Consider the following 22,652-nt stretch of genomic DNA (forward strand, 5'->3'; position numbering starts at 1 on the left):
TTGTGTGCATGTCTATTAAGACGACTGGTGCCAAAGTCTTAAAGATTGGCAGTTTTCCACTGACAGCACAATGTCAAAGTCCCCTTGTGGGACTATTAAGTGCTCATTTCCAGGTGTTATGGCAAGCTGCTGCAGCGCAGATATGAGGTGGCCAGGATTGGAGCTTCTGTGCATGCCTGCCTGTGCGCTCTCCTATGGTCCCAGCCACTAGAGAGGCTTTTCCTATACGCTGGATTAGCAGCGGTGGCCATAACCCCTGGAAATGAGCAGTGTATAATGCAGTGGAGAAATCAAGCAAGCCAGCAAACACGGCAACATGTACAATCAAAATACCAAATGGCGCTATTACACATGCTTTTTGATCTGCAGGTACCACACAGTAGTTACTGCTAATTACCAGGCTGCATCTGGACTGCACCTTTGTTTCAAGGGGAAAGGTGGCCCAGGAATTAGAGTTAACCACAGTGCGGAACGTACACGTGTACTAGCCTCCTACAAGACATAGGTGACAGATAGGGGTATCACTGCAAGTATATTTGTAGTCTGTAACCATGGAAACACTTAGGTTTGAATAGGTGTTCTAGACATACTGGTGGGGTATATTTTTACTAATATATTTGCCAAGTTGTCTCATATAGCTAGCGTATACATTGCACACTATTCTTATTAATGTAGTAGCATACAGAAATTACATTGGCATAGCAAAAATAAAAGCCATGAACATACATACATGGCTTTTGGAGTATGTTTTTAAATTGGTTCAGGTCCATTGGTTGCTTTGTCCAGAAATGTATTGAAAAGTAGAAGCTGTGTGAGCTGTAACCAGGTTATGGATGAAAGCCAGAATATAGCCTGGGAATAAAACCGCTCCTCAAATAGCTCAACCACAAGAAGGCACGGGGGAGAAATGCGTCGGCTAGTAGAACTCCTCATTCAACAGATGGCATGTCTTAACCCCCCAATTATCAATAAATGCAACAATATTTGTATTGCCGACCATGGAATGTACAAGCGTTCGCAACTCTTCCCCTGCGCCGTTACACCCAAACACCAAAGGTTCGGATTAGAACCTCCATTGCAGCTGTATTTGTTTGGCCGCTCCTTGACATATTCGGGTTGCGGCCTAATCTCCACCAGTCCCCTTTAGGGCTCGTTCACATGACCGTATGGCTTTTTCAGTGTTTTGCAGGCTCTTTTTAACGGAACCGTTTTTCTGTTTTGTGTTTCAGTAGTGTTTCCGGTTCTATTCCAGTTCCGTTTTTCCATTTGGCATATACAGTATACAGTAATTACATAGAAAAAAATTGGGCTGGACATAACATTTTCAATAGAAAAAACGGAACAGATACGGAAGACATTACATTCCGTATGTGTTCCATTTTTTTTACGGACCCATTGACTTGAAGTGAGTATTGACCACTAAGTAACGCAGAGAGGTCTCTAAGATTCTACTCCAATTTTATGTTTCATTTTTAGGTTCTCTCTTCTGCCATTGACTTGAATGTAGCCACGGAACATGATTTGCAGACAATAATAGGACATGTTCTATCTTTGAACGGAACGGAAATACGGATACAGAATGCATATGGAGTACATTCCGTTTTTATTGAGGAACCATTGAAATGAATGGTTCCGTATACGGAACTAAAAAAACGGCCCGTATACGGAATGCAAAAAACGTTCGTGTGAACGAGCCTTTATACTGAATGGGGCTGGACAGAATTCCAGCAGAGCACGGTTGCACTCGGCAGGGATGACAGACTGATGTGGAACAGGCCAAACATGAGAATAATTCCATATTCTGTAAATGCAATTTCTGCAGTTTCAGAAGAATACACCTGAACTCTGTTTCCTCAGCTGCTGGACCCATTGCTGCTGCCATGCCCGCTACCATAGTAGTTATGCCCATGTTCATACCTTCACATCTATGGCAGTTGACAGGCATGAATCCTGGAGTGTTTCAGGATGACAGGTAGAAGCAGCTGGCTCAGACAGAACACATTCATAAATCTATCCTCACCAAACAGTCTAAGGTTACGACAGTAGCCCAGTCTACCAGATTACATATAGAGACTAAGGGTATGACCACACGGTCAGGTTTCTGCATGCAGTTTTGAAAGCCAAAATCAGGAGGGGATCCTAAAAGGAGAAAAGGTATAAAAGACATGCATGACTTCTCTTTTTTTAATTCAGTCCTGGTTTTGATTTCCAAAACTGCATCAGTAAACCTGAGAGCGTGGCCGTATCCTAAGGCTGGTCATACACATAAGGTAGCTGTCGGCCAAACACTTATCCACAGATCTCACCATCTTAATGGGGTGAGGAGAGTACGCTGCTGCCATTAATCTAGTGTGCATGGCCAGCTCTACAATGCAAATAGACCTAACCAAAGCCACTACTAAATTTGCCAATGATTTTACCAAATATACCAATTTATGAACCTGAGTTCACTTCATTGCTAATGTAGGATTTCTAATAACCTCCCCTATTATAGCCCCAAAAGTTATCTAATAAAATTATTTGGGTGCCCCATGCGCCATCTGCTCACAAGTGATTAAAATGGATACCTCATTCTTTTGATCATAGCAGGCAATTTTAGCATTTAAAGAAGTCTTGAGAGTTCCAGTTGTCTTAAAGTATATGTTTATATAGTGCACCTTCAGAAGCAGACGTCACTTGAATATAGGAAAAAACACTGAAATATTTATTTCATAGCTTACTGGCACCAATATGTTCCTCTGCAATAGGAACATTTTTTCCAGTATCAGTGATGGTCTTAATAAATGTGCCCCAGTTTTTTTTCAGTGAAAACACACCCAAGACACAGGCAAGTCAAGTGTGACATATGACTTCAATTAAAGTCAATGGATGAGAAGTCCCACGTGACTTGCAATCTGTGACACAAAATCCAGCATGTCTGTGTTTTTTGCAGCTATCTCTTCACAGTCGCAGCATGTCGCAAGTTGCATTGCGACACCATTGAAAACCATTACATGAAATGTTGCATGCCGTGTAACCATATCCTTATGTCCTGCAACGTGCATAGATTGCTAAATATGTCAGCTAGATATTCATGTCATTGGATTGGAATGATCATGCAGTTGACATCCATCGTCTGCAACTCTACATTATCACAAGAATGGAAACCACCAGAGCCAGCTCTGTATGAACGCTGAAACGGTTTTAAATGCAGCTGTGAAGGACAATGGACTATTTTCTTAACTTTTATGTAGATCTCTATATCTTTATAGGAATTGCAAAACTGTGTTCAGTGGTTGGTCTTTGGTGTTTCTAATGATGATCTAATCCTGAAGGCTCTGTCCACAACCTGTTAGACTGTTCCTCATAGAATACTGGAGGATGATCTCTAATATTCTTTATTCCGATTATAAGAGAACTACTTCATATCTGTACCCTAACTTGTTTTCTTTTTAGTCCCACACCCTGTACAATCTCAGTATTCAAGTGGAATCCCAAGCTTGCCAAATATACAGCCTGTGTCAACTAGTGTTACACAGGCCGTTTGTATTCTTGTAGTGACTACACGAAAATAACTTGTCTGCTGGATCATGACCATTAGTCAAAGATGAAACATCTACAAGTCCACACAGGCAATATTAGACTACCACCACATGAGTGTTTTTAACCTGCGTTAGTAGTGAATGGAAAACCAGTTCAACCTAAAATAGACCTTATTTGTCAGACACTAACATGTACCCATGGATTTAGTACTGCCATGAGCGTACAACTGCTCCTACCTAAATCAGAGTAAGCAGCCATAGGCTACATTCATGTGACAGTGAAAAAAAATGCCTGTATAAAAACGGACACACCGTCTGTTTTTCATGGCCATTTTTCAACCATTTTCTGTCCATCTGGCATCCATTTTTAATGACTGTTAAAAAAGGCCATTAAAATGAATGAATTTCATTGCCGGTGCATGCACTGTGAATGTGGCTGTACTAACCCTAGCTTCAAGTCTTCGCTGTGCAGGATCTAGGTAGACCAGGGGATGATGTTTGCTACATGAGAGAACATCAATCAAGGTGTAGGAGTCGGGGGCTGGGCGGAGAAACCTTGCCTTCTAGGTGGGAAGCACCAACCTCCTTGACTTGAAAGAGATAATTTACATATGGGGGAAATAGGAATAAAAGTAGATTTTCTGTACAATGTTAAAAAAAATAATGATTTACTCAGTATTGATATACTGGTACCAACCCTTAGAATACAGTTAATGGGATATTCCAGTTTTGGAATTTACATCATTAGTTGACGAGAATCACAATTCACAGAACATGTTATCACTTACTAATAGTGATTCTTTATCTGTAATGCCCCATTTTCCTGCACTTCCTCGCGGTCACCTGACATTTTCCATTGTGTTGGTTCCCTATCCCGATGACAGCACATCTACATCTGAGGCGTGGAAAGGATTGTAAGGCTCTGCCCTGTCCATACAACATGATCAATGACCTTGCCCCTTTGGGCAGTGTTCTGCTCATTCTCCTGGACCCTGACCTGTAGACGTGATGTCAGCAATAATGCTGTTTCTTAGGGCAGGGTGTTTTTTCTCAGCAGGGCTTCAAGCAGGCTTGAATCTGTGATGTTTGAGCTGAGAGGGAGAGGAGAGGCAGAGACCTGATGTTATAGACGCTCCCCGTTAAGTCTTGTGTCAAGAAGTAAACACAGGGTGTGGGTCACAGATCGCAATTACACTGGAGGAGTCAAAATGCAGTCAGAACTTCATCATGTGACTTATATAGGTTGAATGCTGATGTTATTTTTATTTGTATGTTTTGTGAAACCGGAAAACCCCTTTAAAGTGTTATTTTTACCACATGGTAAAGAGCAGAAGAAATAGTGCAAGAAACCAATGGTGGAATTTCTGGGATTTTCACATCCTTGAAAAAAACTAATCCAATTGTCCTGCAGAAAAATAGCCCTGATGCATCAATGAAGAAAAAAAAAGTTATGGCTCTTGAAAAAAAAACTTGCCTTATGGCTCAAAATAGGTTTAATACTAGACAAAGAAGTCTATATGTCTAGCATTGACTACAGCCACGCAGACATCTCAGAGCTTTGTCCAACTGTAAAATTCAGAACATTCTCATTATAAGGGAATCATTGCTGACTCAATCAGTGTAATGAAACTACTACCGGGTCATTGTCATGATTGTAACGCACTGTTGGAGGATTAACTGCGGGTGATAGAGGGAAGAATGCAAATAATACAGTAGTGAAAGCAGGCTCGTCTGAAGCAAGTCAGATTCCCTTGTGACCAGTAAAATAAATAAAATATATAATACTGTAGATCAGGAGTGCACAACCTGCGGCCCTTGATACCATTCTGTGCAGCCCCCAACCATCTAGTAAAAAACAGGTATGTCTTTGTCTTGTGGCAGCTCACATGTATTTTTCATGTATTCTCCCTATTAGACGGGAGTCCTGGAACTGTAACTAGACATTACTGGTATATACTGTATGTTCAATATGCCATAAATATAGTATTTCAGTTGTTAATACCACTTTAAATCGGCCCTTGTCATTGTTTCAGTCTGACAATGTGTCCCTCTAATGAGAAAACGTTGTGCACCCCTGCTGTAGATAGATAATGAATAGCTAGAAATACAGATCCCCTTTAGACTCATTCAAGAGCGGATTGGAACCTCAATTGGCCCTGGAAAACAACCTAAAAGTGGCCCAATGTTGTAGGCACCTCCAAATTGACATAATGTGAGGGCAACAAGTAGACTGTCACGGCTGTGTCATGGTCTGGTGGTAGTGGACCGTGACACTTTTGGCATGCATGCTTGTTGCCGGTGGCTACATGTTGTTTTAGCATGTTTGGACACTTCCCATTTTAGTTTGGTGTTTCTCCCCATTTTGGTGTGTACGGGGTTAAGGTGTGCAAGGTGGAGCTGGGTGTGGCCTCATGGCTCTTCTTATGTTGGAGTTGTGAGATAAGGTCAGTTGTTTGTCTGCCTTTGTAGGAGAAGGAGCTTTGCTCCTCTTTGGATGTGTCACAGGAATAACAGAAGTAGGTGGAGCCAGTGATACCAAACTGTAGCACAAAGTACCGCCCCAGCAGAACCAAATACTGCTGCCCCCGCTACAATATTCAACTGTGGCACTATCCTCAGTTGAATTTCGGAAGGCTCTGTACCTAATACTCCTAACATTAATTATTGCTGAGAGCATCAGATCATTATGCATCTGGCCAAGGGCCATTAGGAAGGAATTGGTCCACTGGAGAATTTCCCTGTAGAGTAAATGGACAGTCCTCTCTTGGACTCATGTGCAGCTAATTAGCATATAAGGTGCAAACATGATTTTGATGGTGAAAAGACAAGAAAAAAAATGTGTAAAATAGGCAATGGACAAGAAAAACAATCACCCTTACTGTGCTATATGTGATTCTGATAAAGAGTTCTAAATACCACCCATGGTTTTTTCCCACTAATAAACTATTAACCTTTCCTGGTTATATGGCCTGTGTGTACAATAGCAATAGTACATTTTATGTACATTCTAAGTATTCAGATAGCAGTCGGCTACCCACAGCTGATTCTAACAGGAGTTTAGGATCTTACTAATATAGCTCGCTCTAGTGGTGAATGCAGGTAGCCAGAATGTTAAAGGGGTTCTGTCATCAGAAAAATCGTTATGTATCTGGCTGAGATTAGTAATGTGCTAATGTCAGCAGAACATAACTGTATGATTTTTAACTCCCTGCCTGCCGCTGTTAGCCTCAAATAATGACTTTTATAATATGCTAATGAGCCTCTAGGTGCTAGTGGGGCGTTGCTGCAGCACCAAGAGGCTCCGTCTTCTCACCCTTTGGCATGCTCATGTCCAGTTGATTGACGACCTAGTTCTTCTCTGTGCCCATAAAATCCTGCGTCTGCGTCGTCCCGATTAGTATTCGGCGCAGGCGCAGTGAGTAAAGCCTGCAGCAGAAGAGTGTCCTTCACTCACTCACTGCGCCTGCACCGAATACTAAACGCGCAGGCGCAGGATTTTACAGGCACAGAGTAGAACTAGGACGTCAATCAACTGGACATGGGCGTGTCAAGGGGGGTGAGAAGACGGAGCCTCTTAGTGCTGCAGCAATGCCCCACTAGCACCTAGAGGCTCATTAGCATTTTATAAAAGTCTTTATTTTGAGGTAACGCCAGAAGGCAGGGAGTTAAAAATCGATACAGTTATGTTCTGCTGACATTAGCACATCGCTAATGTCAGCCAGATACATAACGATTTTTCTGATGACAGAAATCCCTTTACGACAACTCCAAAAAGACAATTTAATAAGGGCCTAAGGGCCTGGAAAGTGTTCAAAATAAGGAAAAAAGGCAGACACTCAGTCACTGTCACATTGTTTCATCACTGAGGCCTTGTCACCATTTCTTGTGGTCTGCTGTTCACCAGAAGTGTGACATCCCTTCTGTGGTCACCTGGAGCTGCAGCCGTTCACTGTCTTCAACAGTGACAGTCCCAAAGTAGCACATAACCACAGAGAGACACAACACTGAGGCCAGTGAATGGCCCACAGGGGACTAACAGTCTGGAATGAAGTAGTCGTGAGTGTCTTTTTTTCTTTATTTTGAAGGGAATCTATCATTACGATTCTGGACCTTCAGTATTAGATGAGTAGTGTAGTGCTAGCTTTAAATGCTGACAGTGGGGGAATGGCGAGTAGTAGGAAAAAAAAGTAACAATCTGGACTCCTTATCTGCGGTACTCCTTAAAGGGGTTGTCCGGGCTTTTTTTTTTATTGATGACATCCTCAGGATCAGCTGTATGAGGAGACAGCGCACTCAGTGCTGCCTCTGGTCTCTCTTCCTGTTCGATGCTACTGTTCCACAGCAGGGAGCAGGAAGAGAGAGAGGAGACAGCAAGTGCACACTGCGTGCGCCGTCTCTTCATAAAGCTGATCGGCGGGGGTGCTGGGTGTCAGACCCCCGCCAAACTGATATTGATGACCTATCCTGAGGATAGGTCATCAATAGAAAAAGCCCGAAGTCTCCTTTAATTATTACAGCAGATGATAGTCCAGATCGTGGTGACAGATTCACTTTAAAATCTTTTACAGCCCGAATTAAAAAAACTTCTGGGGTCAGACAACCCTTTAAATTTACTATTGTAGTCTTATATCCTAGAAGGCATGGGCCGACTGGCCATAGACCATACAGGGAAATTTCCCCTTTAGGCCGATGTCCAGAGGGCCACCCAAGGACTTCTCATGGCCGCCAGCAAGGTCTATAAAAATCGGAAGCTCTCAGCGTTAATTATTGCCACTTTTTGGCGTACATTTGTTGCATATTGCGGTGCAAAGGTTGTTTGTGCCACAATGTATGACTTTGCCCGTCAGATCAGATCAGAAAAAATCTGTGGCATGGGGGGGCAAGGGGGCAGGTCGGCAGACCAGTCTCATTAACATTTTCGACGCCTGTTTTAGGGTTAGGCACATCCACTGCAGCTAATGAGATATTTAGCATTTTAGATGCTGGTCTTAATAAATGATCCCCTATGAACTCTTTTCTTGTGCTAGTAGTTAATTTAAATGTAGTTTCTAGGAAATATGTCACATGTTCACACCTGGGGAAAGCACTTTACTCACTGAATGTGAAATGCCAAAAGATAAAATATTGACACACTACACTGCTTTATTGACTTCATCGTACTTGTGCCTACAGAATTTCCCTAGGAATACATGGGGACTCCATTTATTTTTCACGAAAAGTCGCAATTTTGATAATTGCACCCGGCTTTTCATGAGTTTACACTTGTCTCGGGTATGTTTGCAACATTGTGTATATTTCTGCCTTTTGGCATATTTTGCAATACTTTTTTGGCACAGATTGAGTGATAAATCAATGTTTTATGACTATGAACCTGCAATATAATATTTTTAATAATAGTTACCATAGACTGTCACAAGCAATTGCTCTACTGTCACCAGAGGCATTGCTAGGGTCTCAAAAGATCCGGGGCCCAAGCAGCAATGAATATGGCCCAGTTCTCTAAGTCGCCACCCCCCCTCCCCCCTACACACCGCATTTTACTGTACTTGCTATACAGCAGCACATACCTGTCACATCTAGGGCCTCCAGGTGACGTCTCCTCCAATGTAGATCTTCTCTGTAATCATCTTCTCCATTTGGTCCGGACAACTTCTCTCAGCCGCACCTCGTCTCTGCAGAGTGTGACACACAGACATCTTAGCTTCCTTATTTTTCTATCATCATCCCCCAACCTGGAGCCCCCACAGTGTTATCCTGCTGGTCGCTGTGTTCCCCAATACCCCCAAATACTCTCCTGAAGAAATATGAGTGCCCCCATAGTAATAGTGCTCCTCCAAGTCCCACCAATAGTAATTCCTTTCCAGAATGCCCCCATTAGTAATACTGCCCCCTACAGTGCTCCCAACAGTGATAATGCTCCCCAAGAGTGCCTCCATTAGTAGAATAATACCCTCACAGAGCCCTCCGTAGAAATAAGCCCCCCTATTGTTCCCCAGTGGTAATAAAGCTCTCCACAGACCGTCCAGTAGTAATAAGACCCCCATAGTGCTCTATAAGACCCTCCTATAGAGCCCCCAGTAGTAATAAGAACACCTATAATGTCCCCTGGATTTTCAGTACCTCCTGTAGTTATATTCCTCCCTCCACCATACAGTCCCATGTAAATAACATCACACCATCTCTCCTGCCCTCTCCAAAATACAGTCCTATATAAAGAACATCACTACCCGTTGTGCCGCTTTGCGATCCACAGCGATACTAAGACAAAAGAGCCTTCACTAAGAATCTTCTCTTTTCACTAAAGGAGTAACTCACAGATCAGAGGTACAATTAGCACCTTCTTGCCAAAGAATCTTCCTGCCCCCATGCCAGGTTAAGTACCCATCAATCTGGTATTTTCTTGACAGAACCTCATAAAAACTTCCTTTCTGTAGTCGGAGTGGCTCTGGCATCGCAGGAGGTCTCACACCTTTAGCCTCGGCAGCGAGCTTCAGAAGAAAAGGACAGATCCTTATCACACAGCTGGTTGATACAGGAAGGAAGATGACCTGAAAGTCCCCTTCAATCCATAGGCTTCATATTTTTCCCATATTTTCCTAATACAGGTCCTTCTAAAGAAATTAGCATATTGTGATAAAGTTCATTATTTTCTGTAATGTACTGATAAACATTAGACTTTCATATATTTTAGATTCATTACACACCAACTGAAGTAGTTCAAGCCTTTTATTGTTTTAATATTGATGATTTTGGCATACAGCTCATGAAAACCCAAAATTCCTATCTAAAAAAATTTGCATATTTCATCCGACCAATAAAAGAAAAGTGTTTTTAATACAAAAAAAGTCAACCTTCAAATAATTATGTTCAGTTATGCACTCAATACTTGGTCGGGAATCCTTTTGCAGAAATTACTGCTTCAATGTGGCATGGAGGCCATCAGCCTGTGGCACTGCTGAGGTGTTATGGAGGCCCAGGATGCTTCGATAGCGGCCTTAAGCTCATCCAGAGTGTTGGGTCTTGCGTCTCTCAACTTTCTCTTCCCAATATCCCACAGATTCTCTATGGGGTTCAGGTCAGGAGAGTTGGCAGGCCAATTGAGCACAGTAATACCATGGTCAGTAAACCATTTACCAGTGGTTTTGGCACTGTGAGCAGGTGCCAGGTCGTGCTGAAAAATGAAATCTTCATCTTCATAAAGCTTTTCAGCAGATGGAAGCATGAAGTGCTCCAAAATCTCCTGATAGCTAGCTGCATTGACCCTGCCCTTGATAAAACACAGTGGACCAATACCAGCAGCTGACATGGCACCCCAGACCATCACTGACTGTGGGTACTCGACACTGGACTTCAGGCATTTTGGCATTTTCCTCTCCCCAGTCTTCCTCCAGACTCTGGCACCTTGATTTCCGTATGACATGCAAAATTTGCTTTCATCCAAAAAAAGTACTTTGGACCGCTGAGCAACAGTCCAGTGCTGCTTCTCTGTAGCCCAGGTCAGGCGCTTCTGCCGCTGTTTCTGGTTCAAAAGTGGCTTGACCTGGGGAATGCAGCACCTGTAGCCCATTTCCTGCACACGCCTGTACACGGTGGCTCTGGATGTTTCTACTCCAGACTCAGTCCACTGCTTCCGCAGGTCCCCCAAGGTCCTTCCCACAGACTTTCCACTGAGGTGCCTTGATACAGCACTCTGGGAACAGCCTATTCGTTCAGAAATTTCTTTCTGTGTCTTACCCTCTTGCTTGAGGGTGTCAATGATGGCCTTCTGGACAGCAGTCAGGTCGGCAGTCTTACCCATGATTGCGGTTTTGAGTAATGAACCAGGCTGGGAGTTTTTAAAAGCCTCAGGAATCTTTTGCAGGTGTTTACAGTTAATTAGTTGATTCAGATGATTAGGTTAATAGCTCGTTTAGAGAACCTTTTCATGATATGCTAATTTTTTTAGATAGGAATTTTGGGTTTTCATGAGCTGTATGCCAAAATCATCAATATTAAAACAATAAAAGGCTTGAACTACTTCAGTTGTGTGTAATGAATCTAAAATATATGAAAGTCTAATGTTTATCAGTACATTACAGAAAATAATGAACTTTATCACAATATGCTAATTTTTTTAGAAGGACCTGTATTTCATGGGTTATGGAAATGTGAAAGGAACCATCTTTTCAGAGATGGTTTTGGTTCTTCTAACCCACCTTCTAGGAAACCCGCGGACAAATCAGAGATTCCCGCTCTGAGATATAAAGGTTCTCAGGCACCCTGTATTATCTTTTAGTCGTATTTGTTATCAGATGATGCGTAAAATTGTACTGATTATCAATATCAACTATATTTCTTGATTGGACTTAACTCAACTGGCAGGTATATGTATCTGTCAGCTTTAATGTATATATATTTTTGTGTGCAGTTTTAGAATAAAAACTAACGATTTCATCATTCCAGTTTTGCCCTTGTTACTTGATGACCTGATCTATGCTAAGAACTCTGTCCTCAGAAGACATACTACCAAATTGTTTTATTTTTATAAATTGCTAATGTACTAGCTAGGTTGCAAATAACTGTTTCGTCCCTTTAGGGTTAGCTAGCTGGGGTCTCTTCGCCCCGATTCAATACGAAGAGTGGTGGCAGCAAATTAATTTGATTTCCAGTGTGAAATCAGTCATTTTATTTTTACCGATTGTACATACAATCGTGATTGTATCCTGTCTGGGCCCACCAACCAATCTTAAACATCTTCTATGCTCACAGTGGATTCGCCTCCAGAAGTCTCTAGTGGAGACCTGTATGGCAACTGTGGCTTAGTACGATGGGATTGGCGGGTGGTTGTCACACCCGTTCCTTCAGCTCCTCCAACATACAGTCCCATGTAAATAACACTATTTCCCTCCCTCCGCTATAGAGTCCAATGTAGATAACTTCACACCATTTCCCCAGCCCCCTCCAATTTACATTACAGTCCCATGTAAATAACATCACCTCCTCCCCAGCCACCTCAAACATGCAATCCCATGTAAACATCACCCCCTGAACATTCAGTCCCATGTAAATAACATCATTCCCCCCCACCAGCCACCTTCAACATACAGTTCCATGTAAATAACATCACTCCCTCCCCAGCCACCTCCAACACACAGTTCCATGTAAATAACATCACTCCCTCCCTCAGACCCCTGTAACATTCAGTCCCATGTAATGAACATCACTCCCTCCCACAGCCGCCATTAACATACAGTCCCATGTAAATAACATTCCATCCTCCCCCAGAAACCTGCAACATACAGTCCCATGTAAATAACATCACTTCCTCCTACAGTCACCATCAACATACAGTCCCATGTAAATAACATTGCCCCCTCAATATTCAGTCCCATGTAAATAACATCACTTCCTCTCACAGCCGCCATCAACATACAGTCCCATGTAAATAACATGGCCCCCTCCCCAACCACCTCCAACACTCAGTTATATGTAAATAACATCCCTCCCTTCAGCCCTAACATACAGTCCCAGTTAAAAAACCACGACTCCCAGCATTGCTCTGCCTCTCCCTTCACTAATCTCTCCTTTAGCAAACATTACCACAGCTTCTTCCCCCAAGACTTCTCTTCACTGCCGTCCTCCCCTTCACTGGTCACATGATGGTGACATCATGACAGGTCCTTCACTACTGCCTGTTTTACTGGTCACATGACCTGTGATGTCACCACAGATCCTTCAGATCTTACACTGCATTAGATTCAATTGTATTGCGCCCCTGACTGTCACACTCCATAGAATTCCAGTGAAATCAAGTGTGACACTGTAGAGCAACATTTCCATTGACTTCCATGGGAAGAAGAAAAAATATCAACATAAATTACTCTGCATCTTGCAAATTACACTTTACCCTAGTAATGATCTTAAAGGAGTTGTCCCACACAAAAATATTCTACATTTTTCAAACCAACATATGGATCTAAATACTTTTGTAATAGTATGTACAATAATTAAAAGTGTATCTATATAACACCTCCTACTGTTTGATCAGTCCCTTCTTTTTCTATCCACCTCACTGACATCTCTTAGGTGGACGCACATGCTCAGTTCCATCCTTCAACTGCCACCATTTGGGAGGCCAACATCCCAATGCACAGGGGCACTTTGCTCAAATAATTTTGTACAAAATGATTTGCCAAGCATCTCTAATTTATAAGTATAGCACTAGCAATTATTATGCATTTTTGTACTTTATTTGGTTTGCAGAGAGCTGTTGCATTGCATGTTGTGTTTTACAGTGTTGTTCTCAGCCATAGCAACGTGCCCCTGCGCTTTGGGATGTGCTGACTGACCCCCTTTTTCTTTGCAATATATATATATATATATATATATATATATATATATATATATACAGTACAGACCAAAAGTTTGGACACACCTTCTCATTCAAAGGGTTTTCTTTATTTTCATGACTATGAAAATTGTGGATTCACACTGAAGGCATCAAAACTATGAATTAACACATGTGGAATTATATACATAACAAAAAAGTGTGAAACAACTGAAAATACAGACGTGGACAAAATTGTTGGTACCCTTTGGTCAATGAAAGAAAAAGTCACAATGGTCACAGAAATAACTTTAATCTGACAAAAGTAATAATAAATTAAAATTCTATAAATGTTAACCAATGAAAGTCAGACATTGTTTTTCAACCATGCTTCAACAGAATTATGTAAAAAAATAAACTCATGAAACAGGCATGGACAAAAATGATGGTACCCCTAACTTAATATTTTGTTGCGCAACCTTTTGAGGCAATCACTGCAATCAAACGCTTCCTGTAACTGTCAATGAGACATCTGCACCTCTCAGCAGGTATTTTGGCCCACTCCTCATGAGCAAACTGCTCCAGTTGTGTCCGGTTTGAAGGGTGCCTTTTCCAGACTGCATGTTTCAGCTCCTTCCAAAGATGCTCAATAGGATTGAGGTCAGGGCTCATAGAAGGCCACTTTAGAATAGTCCAATTTTTTCCTCTTAGCCATTCTTGGGTGTTTTTAGCGGTGTGTTTTGGGTCATTGTCCTGTTGCAAGACCCATGACCTGCGACTGAGACCAAGCTTTCTGACACTGGCTAGTACATTTCTCTCTAGAATTCCTTGATAGTCTTGAGATTTCATTGTACCCTGCACAGATTCAAGACACCCTGTGCCAGACGCAGCAAAGCAGCCCCAGAACATAACAGAGCCTCCTCCATGTTTCACAGTAGGGACAGTGTTCTTTTCTTGATATGCTTCATTTTTTCGTCTGTGAACATACAGCTGATGTGCCTTGGCAAAAACTTCGATTTTTGTCTCATCTGTCCACAGGACATTCTCCCAGAAGCTTTGTGGCTTGTCAACATGTAGTTTGGCATATTCCAGTCTTGCTTTTTTATGATTCGTTTTCAACAATGGTGTCCTCCTTGGTCGTCTCCCATGTAGTCCACTTTGGCTCAAACAACGACGGATGGTGCGATCTGACACTGATGTTCCTTGAGCATGAAGTTCACCTTGAATCTCTTTAGAAGTCTTTCTAGGCTCTTTTGTTACCATTCGGATTATCCGTCTCTTAGATTTGTCATCAATTTTCCTCCTGCGGCCACGTCCAGGGAGGTTGGCTACAGTCCCATGGATCTTAAACTTATGAATAATATGTGCAACTGTACTCACAGGAACATCTAGTTGCTTGGAGATGGTCTTATAGCCTTTACCTTTAACATGCTTGTCTATAATTTTCTTTCTGATCTCTTGAGACAGCTCTTTCCTTTGCTTCCTCTGGTCCATGTCGAGTGTGGTACACACCATATCACCAAACAACACAGTGATTACCTGGAGCCATATATATAGGCCCAATGGCTGATTACAAGGTTGTAGACACCTGTGATGCTAATTAGTGGACACACCTTGAATTAACATGTCCCTTTGGTCACATTATGTTCTGTGTTTTCTAGGGGTACCATCATTTTTGTCCATGCCTGTTTCATGAGTTTATTTTTTTACATAATTCTGTTGAAGCATGGTTGAAAAACAATGTCTGACTTTCATTGGTTAACATTTATAGAATTTTAATTTATTATTACTTTTGTCAGATTAAAGTTATTTCTGTGACCATTGTGACTTTTTCTTTCATTGACCAAAGGGTACCAACAATTTTGTCCACGTCTGTATGTCATATTCTAGGTTCTTCAAAGTAGCCACCTTTTGCTTTGATTACTGCTTTGCACACTCTTGGCATTCTCTTGATGAGCTTCAAGAGGTAGTCACCTGAAATGGTTTTCACTTCACAGGTGTGCCCTGTCAGGTTTAATAAGTAGGATTTCTTGCCTTATAAATGGGGTTGGGACCATCAGTTGCGTTGTGGAGAAGTCAGGTGGATACACAGCTGATAGTCCTACTGAATAGACTGTTAGAATTTGTATTATGGCAAGAAAAAGCAGGTAAGGAAAAACAAGTGGCCATCATTACTTTAAGAAATGAAGGTCAGTCAGTCCGAAAAATTTGGAAAACTTTGAAAGTGTCCCCAAGTGCAGTCACAAAACCATCAAGCGCTACAAAGAAACTGGCTCACATGCGGACCGCCCCAGGAAAGGAAGACCAAGAGTCACCTCTGCTGCGGAGGATAAGTTCATCCGAGTCACCAGCCTCAGAAATCGCAGGTTAACAGCAGCTCAGATTAGAGACCAGGTCAATGCCACACAGAGTTCTAGCAGCAGACACATCTCTAGAACAACTGTTAAGAGGAGACTGTGTGAATCAGGCCTTCATGGTATAATATCTGCTAGGGAACCACTGCTAAGGACAGGCAACAAGCAGAAGAGACTTGTTTGGGCTAAAGAACACAAGGAATGGACATTAGACCAGTGGAAATCTGTGCTTTGGTCTGATGAGTCCAAATTTGAGATCTTTGGTTCCAACGACCGTGTCTTTGTGCGAAGCAGAAAACGTGAACAGATGGACTCTACATGCCTGGTTCCCACCGTGAAGCATGGAGGAGGAGGTGTGATGGTGTGGGGGTGCTTTGCTGGTGACACTGTTGGGGATTTGTTCAAAATTGAAGGCATACTGAACCAGCATGGCTACCACAGCATCTTGCAGCGGCATGCTATTCCATCCAGTTTGCGTTTAGTTGGACCATCATTTAATTTTCAACAGGACAATGACCCCAAACACACCTCCAGGCTGTGTAAGGGCCATTTGACCATGAAGGAGAGTGTTGGGGTGCTGCACCAGATGACCTGGCCTCCACAGTCACCAGACCTGAACCCAATCGAGATGGTTTGGGGTGAGCTGGACCGCAGAGTGAAGGCAAAAGGGCCAACAAGTGTTAAGCATCTCTGGGAACTCCTTCAAGACTGTTGGAAGACCATTTCAGGTGACTACCTCTTGAAGCTCATCAAGAGAATGCCAAGAGTGTGCAAAGCAGTAATCAAAGCAAAAGGTGGCTACTTTGAAGAATCTAGAATATGACATATTTTCAGTTGTTTCACACAGTTTTGTTATGTATATAATTCCACATGTGTTAATTCATAGTTTTGATGCCTTCAGTGTGAATCTACAATTTCCATAGTCATGAAAATAAAGAAAATTCTTTGAATGAGAAGGTGTGTCCAAACTTTTGGTCTGTACTGTATATATATTATAGGATCCACCATTGCAATAGATAAGCTTATCTGCTCCTTACTGACAGGTCACAGGGCATGCCTGGAAATCTCTCCCGTAGAAGTCAAAGAGGTCCCCTCCTATCCATTGTGTCAATGGACCATGGGACTACTGTAAAGCATATTTCTAAATGTTGTTAGGAACAACTTAATAGCTTAGTTTCGCACAACACATTCCCTTTAGGAGCAAACTCCAAGTCTATCAAATTTTTTGGGTTCATTCTAATAAGACCTTACTGATGATACAATTTCTTTGCACATCGTTATGGTACAATTAGAAGTAGACATGTACACTTCCTTAATATCGGCTACCTATAGGGTAAATACTCCATAAAAAAGGAATTGTACCATTATTAAATTGCTATAACCGCAGAGCATCACTTTCTTCTGTTAGTCCTGCTCACATTAGCAGTATCAGCGGCACTGTGCAAGTAGTTAATGTGTTAATTAGCTTCAAGCTATGTTGCTGTGTGACAACCCGTGCAGTTACGGAGTTGGGTTACAATGAGTTAACCTTACTGTGAAGCAGGAATGCCTATGTTGATATTCAAATCTGCCAGGAGAATATATTACACCCCCAGTATATGTTACAGCTGTTCAATGTTCAGTTAGTCCCTGGCATAGATGACATGTGTTGCCTAGTTACTAAGCCTTCTATAATGCACAGAGTGCTTCCATTTTGGAGAGCATACAAGTATCTAGTATGTGCCTTTAATGTGCATACCAGAAAGCTATAGCCTCAAAAATGTAATAATAATAGGGTAAAGTTACTGCACATGCGTAAAAGAAGCAATAATTGCATGATTTATTATTACTTCCCTTCCTACAAATGAGCAAATCCAAAGTTGTGATGTTTTGCTTCAGACAAATTGAGCAAAACAACGCTTGCCATTTTAAATGTAAAATTCAGTACACTAGTGAGAGAAATAGAGTGGGGCTTGGGGAGAAGGTATATTTTGTTAGGTAGTACAGATTGAATTATTAGGTAGAAAATCAGATTTTATCATTAGGGAAAGGACGGGGCAGTGAGTGTTCATAACATTCTGTGTCGCGTGACAGCTGTGGTGCCCAAGGATCGCAGTGCAGCAGTGCTAGCATAGATATTTAGCAAGGCTTCTCCAGTTTTATACATGCGCAATAAGCATACTTTAGTGAATCAACAGCAGTGTAATAGCATATATTTTTGTCGCACCAAAGAGACATGAAATTGCACCAGTTTTTTCCCCAAAAACTGTTTTTTACTGTGTCAATAGCAGTGTGATAGCATGTATTTTTGTCGCATCCAGGGGACATGGAATTGCACCTGTTCTTCCCAACAAACAGTTGAACATTCTCTACAGTTTATACGTGTGTCTCTCTGACATTATTTACTATTGTTGTCATTGTGTTAAAGAGCTTGAAAGGTGGGGAAATAGAGAAATTCCAAAAAAGAGCTTTAAAAAGACAGGAAAACAAGAGAGAAATGAATATGCTAGTTCTAAGAGAACTTAGAGTGTCATACACAAATTCTCAGGCTATTTTTAAGGTACTTTTAATTTGGTTACAATTTATTTGTACTTGAATTTAATTTTCTTAACAGTTTGTTAGAATCGGACCCAAAAGGAACTTTAAGAAATTTGCTCTTTTCTATTAGCCATAGTAGGGTTTTACTACACAGTACCACTGGTTATACTGCTGTGCTGTCACTTGACTTGGGTTTCTTCTTTTCTTAAAACATTGAGATGAACTGATTGTCCTGGGCATCTTTTTTTTTTAAAGAGAACCTTTCACTAATCCTGACATTACAATGTTAGTACCTGGCAGTCTATGGCATGATCAGTAGATGTCCATGTACAAATAATTTTTTTCAGATACACTCTGTCACGAGAAGGGAAGGGGAAGGTGCAAACTGACTCCACACACCCCTGTCCCTGCCTATTTGCACTTACCCGTCCTAAGTAACTTAGCGCAATTGGGTGGCGATCCCTAACCTGAGTAAAGTGCGGAGAGACAAACAATGAGAGGTCGGACTAGCAAAGTCAAAACCAGGAGGTCAAGGTGGTACCAGAGAACAAGCAGAAGCAGCGTCAATGTACAAACCGAGAGTCAATACCAAGAGAAGCAAGTAGGAGACAGGGATAAGCCGAGAACAAGTCTAAGTCAAGCTGAATTAAAATACCAGGAGAAGCAACAGTACAAAAGGAGAAGGCAAGAGATGAAGTCAAATAACAAGCCGAAATACAAACACCTAGCCAAATGTCAAAGGAATAAACACTAAGTGTAGGACCTTAATCACAGGCAACCTGTGGCCAGCAGATTGAGTGGTTAAATAGGGGAGAGAGGGAGTCATGTGACATGGCCAGCATCACATGACTCATCCCCCTGCAAACTGCTGAGTGCAGAGTGCCCAGTTCGGCACTCAGACTTTTTCGCCGAAACTATGGGAGCGGAGGACACCGACCACGCTAGGGAGGCGTGCGCGGCTGGGTCCTCTCCTGCCCCCCGTTACCATTGGAGACACACTGTGACACACTGCTCCATTCCCCCGCTGTGCCCCCAGTTCTCTTTTGAATTCCTGTATACTAATAGCATCAGTACAGGGAGGAGGGCATCTCCTTCTCCCTGGCTGTGAGCTGTCCAATTGCAGCATACCCAGGGAGAGGTTAGCTCGAGAAACACGGCCGTCTCCTCCTCCCTGCACCGATGCTATTAATTAGCATACAGGACAGCAAAAGAGAACGGGGGGCACAGCGGGGGAATGGAGAAAAAAATGAGTGCACGGACAGCTACTGATCATGCCCTACACTGCCAGTGTATATAATGTCAGGACTAGTGAAAGGTCCTATTTAAAACAGGAAATGCTCTAAAAACTGCTTATCCCTTTAATCCCATGGTTCCGTCATGCAGCTGATCATATTTAAAGGGGTTGTCCGGAATTGGGGACATGGGTGTACATGTACAATGGTCCCCTAAATGTTACATTCATGCCTATCCTTCCCTTACCAGACATTTCTGATGGTCCTTTTTCACTTCACAAATTTTCAGCCAGAAGTGCAGTTTCTATCACCGTCAGTGATGTACCGGGTCCCTTTCTGCATAGCGAAGCCTCTTCTTCCGCTTCGCCAGGAGCCCGGTGACGTCACAGTCAGCCTCTAATTATTCCAAGCGCATGGAGGGGCAGTAACTATGCAGCAACAGACCATGCTAAGCCACGCCCCTCTGGTCCGGTGACGTCACCAGGCAGGGCGCATTCTTAGCAAGGAAGGAGGCGTTTAGGGGCGTGACTAAGGCGGAGCAATAGTTGCGGCAGGAGGCGACAATATGAATTAGGGGGGGTGGCTGCACAGAGGAGCAGGCACACACTGGAAAAAACGTGATGCTGCGCTGGTACCCAGAAAGCATTGAGGCAGGAAGTTACTGCACACAAACAGAGAGGTAAACAATCAGTGGGGGACTGTAGGAGCCCTGCTGAAGTGTAAAAATACCTAAAAACATCTGGGGGGAACTTCAAACTTCAACTCACCGCTATTAGTAGTGATTTTACTTCTTTTATTTTTTTTTATCTTGTTACCGGACAACCCCTTTAAGCATGTGACCACTGCAGCCAATCAGAGGCCTCAGCAGTCTAGTGGGGTACATACAGATGAAACTGCTAAAGCCAGTGATGGACTATAGTGGTTATGTGGCTGGATGACACTGCAGGTGAGCAGCTGCCCAGTATACAGAGAACAATCAGATAGGTCGGGGGTCTTGGGTAACTATTTTTTTTATTATAATTTTAGGCATTCTAAAACCTAAAAACCCCTTTAAGCTCACGTGGTCAACAGGAACTTGTCAGTGACTGAATAGTAGCCTTAATGAGATATGTATATAGCAAGGCTGCATGTTAAAGGGGTCCTCTGCTTGGGACTCTATGTCCTTTAAAAAATCTAATCAGTGATGTGATGTCATAGAGATAGAAGCTCCATTCCTGAAACACATAGGGGCAGATTTATTTAAGTATGTAAAAGGAAACTGGCTTTGTATGGCAACCAATCACATTGCAGCTTTCATTTTACCACAGCATGATAATAGAAAGCTGGCTGTGATTGGTTGATCTCTTTCTCTCTCTCTATGTATATGTATAGTATATATATATATATATATATATATATATATATATATATATATATATATATATATACATACACACACTTTAACTATAAAAATAAACCTAAGCCATGAATGTGTCCTTGCAGAGCAACCACGCGCGAGACAGAGCTCCATTTTGTCTTCAGAGATTTCTGGCATAAGACTGGAGTGGAAAATAATATGCCCATGGAAAACAAGAAAATGTTTTCTCTAGTGGCCAGATACTCACTGAAGAAAATTGTGTAAATCCGGCTGCAGTTTGAACTAATGTACAAACTGAACATGTGTCAGACATCAGAGCCTCCCTGACATATGGCGCTGGCTGAGCGGGGTTACAGCTACAGTTAACCCATTACATACTGTGCATTTTCCTTACTACAATCACTGATCAGTTTTGCTATATTTTAGAATATCAGTGATATGACATATTAATTGCGCATTAAACCAAATATTCAAAACCCATTTGGGACTAGGAAAATTACATTTCGCCCTACCCCGCCATCTTTCCAAAAAGAGGGCAAAGTGGTGGTATGGACGTGGCCATTTTCCACGGAAGATATATCATTACGTAAGCCAGTTTAGTGCATGAATGATGACTAAAATCAACACAGCTATGTACTGGTGTGGATTTCATTCTAGGTGCTGATCAACGCACTTAAAGGGGTTATTCGGTAATTAAAGGGGTTCTGCAGTTCTTTTAAACTGATGATCTATCCTTTGGATAGATTATCAGCATCTGATCGGCAGGGGTCCGACACCCAGGACCCTTGCCGATCAGCTGTTTGAGAAGGCAGCAGCACTGGCAGTAGCGCGGCGGCCTTCTCGCTGTTTATCGCAGGCCCAGTGACGTCACGACTACTATTACTGGCCTGGGCGGGGCTAAGCTCTGTTCACTCGAATGGAACTTAGCACCGCCCAGGCCAGTGATAGTAGTCGTGACGTTACTGGGTCTGCGGTAAACAGTGAGAAGGCCGCGGTGCTACTGCCAGCGCCGCTGCCTTCTCAAACAGCTGATCGGTGAGGGTCCCGGGTGTCGGACCCCCGCCGATCAGATGTTGATGATCTATCCAGGGGATATATCATCAGTTTAAAAGAACTGGAGAACACCTTTAATATTGGTGACCTATCCTTTGGATAGGTCATCAATATCAGATCGGTGGGGTATGACACCTGGGACCCCCGCTAATCAGCTATTAGAAGAGGTAGGTGATCAGCCTTTTCCAAGGCCATGTGACGTCACTGTAGATCGGTCACATGGCCTACTTGAAGTTCAGCCCCATTGAAGTGAATGGAGCTCAGTTACAATACTAAGCACGGTCGCTATCCAATGTTCGGTGCTGTGCTTGG

The 22,652-nt window shown here is 42.5% G+C and overlaps 1 protein-coding gene across 1 annotated transcript in view; it reads left to right on the forward strand.

Annotated features, from left to right (window-relative positions):
• Positions 1–22,652, forward strand: part of CAVIN1 (caveolae associated protein 1) — a 47,900-nt gene that overhangs the window by 20,927 nt on the left and 4,321 nt on the right. The gene's annotated exons all lie outside the window — the stretch shown is intronic.

The sequence above is a fragment of the Bufo gargarizans genome, chromosome 6, assembly GCF_014858855.1.
Source record: "Bufo gargarizans isolate SCDJY-AF-19 chromosome 6, ASM1485885v1, whole genome shotgun sequence".
Taxonomy (NCBI): Eukaryota; Metazoa; Chordata; class Amphibia; order Anura; family Bufonidae; genus Bufo; species Bufo gargarizans.